At 38.5% G+C, this 1,525-nt stretch overlaps 1 non-coding gene across 1 annotated transcript; it reads left to right on the top strand.

Moving 5' to 3' along the window:
* Positions 1–946: 946 nt before the first annotated feature.
* Positions 947–1,018, top strand: TRNAE-CUC (transfer RNA glutamic acid (anticodon CUC)). The gene has a single exon. It is a non-coding gene; the product is annotated as a tRNA-Glu (tRNA).
* The last annotated feature ends 507 nt before the right edge of the window (positions 1,019–1,525 follow it).

Here is a 1,525-nt window from a genome sequence, read left to right as displayed (position 1 = left end):
TTAGTTATCAAGTTTTTTGTGTGCCGTATCTCTGTGATTTAAGGGCATAAAAATTCAAAGTTGGAAAATTGCGAAATTTTCAAAATTTTTGCCAAATTTCCGTTTTTTTCACAAATAAACGCAAGTTATTTGAATGAAATTTTACCACTAACATGAAGTACAATATGTCACGAGAAAACAATGTCAGAATCACCGGGATCCATAGAAGCGGTCCAGAGTTATGACCTCATAAAGGTACAGTGGTCAGAATTGTAAAAATTGGCCCGGTCATGAACGTGCAAACCACCCTTGGGGGTGAAGGGGTTAAACTATCTTCTATTATCTATCACATATCTTTCTATTATTATTATCTATTAAATTTATATACTATAAAATGATACAAATAAATATATATTATCAATATAGATATATCTTTCTCTTTGATACATTATATTATTTTAGCTTCCCTGCAGCACCACCTACTTTCCAGCAGACTCCTCAGTGTATGTTTGAACGCTCATTTTCTCATCCACTGGCTTGGAATACTAGTTCCCTGCTGAGTCACATGATCTCACCATGAGAAGCGCTCACCACCACCCTCTTCAGGCTGTCTGCTTGGCACTACAGGTATGCAGCTCATTAGAGACTGTTCAACATTGGGTCTCTGTGGCTCAATCGGTTAGCGCGTTCGGCTGTTAACCGAAAGGTTGGTGGTTCGAGCCCACCCAGGGACGCTGGTTTTTTTTCTTCCTTCTTCACATCAAGCATTCTTTTGTTGTTTTATTTATTTGTTGTTTATTGTGTTAATTATTTATCTGTTATTTATTATTTATTTATTATTTAACTTTTGCTTTAGAACCATTTTACTTCACATGACTGTTTTATAACTAAATACTTCATAATATATAAAGCTAAAGTAGGAATTGACATACTCTGTATAGAGTTTTTGAACAAACTAACCCAATCCTCCCTGGTGGTCTAGTGGTTAGGATTCGGCGCTCTCACCGCCGCGGCCCGGGTTCGATTCCCGGTCAGGGAAGCAATTATTTTTTTCCCCAATACTTTCAAAATAAAATGCAAAAGACAAGTTTCTTTATTTTTCATGTTTGTTGATATGTGCAAGATTTGTGAAAACAGGCATCAAATCAGGAAGTCCTATAGCATGAATGCAGCAACATCTTGCCAATTGTATATACTGACCAGGAGAACGCAGATAACGAACATGTATGGCTAATGTTTTATTTAAGTGGTGAAAAAAAATTCTAAATTTGAATGAAAAAAAGGTTTTGTATTTGTCTCCATTTTCTGAGATCCGTAGCATTTTCCTTTCTCGTGACCTGGGGCATGGTGAGGGCATATTTTTTGCATCCTGACTGAGCTGACAATCGTTTTTAATGATACCATAAGCCGGAGTTCATTGGAGATTCACAATGACATGCACGGCGGACTTCTGCAGATCGCCAGCTGTCATGGCCAGAGCCACCATCAGGGCGTTACTGTCCTTACTGGCGTATGGGGTCCAGTCCGAGCCCCCTCCTCACCAGAC

Source organism: Dendrobates tinctorius, unplaced genomic scaffold (assembly GCF_039654945.1).
Source record: "Dendrobates tinctorius isolate UK_male_01 unplaced genomic scaffold, ASM3965494v1 ptg000158l, whole genome shotgun sequence".
Taxonomy (NCBI): Eukaryota; Metazoa; Chordata; class Amphibia; order Anura; family Dendrobatidae; genus Dendrobates; species Dendrobates tinctorius.
Note: the sequence above shows the minus strand (reverse complement) of the source record. Positions and strands in the feature narration are given on the sequence as shown.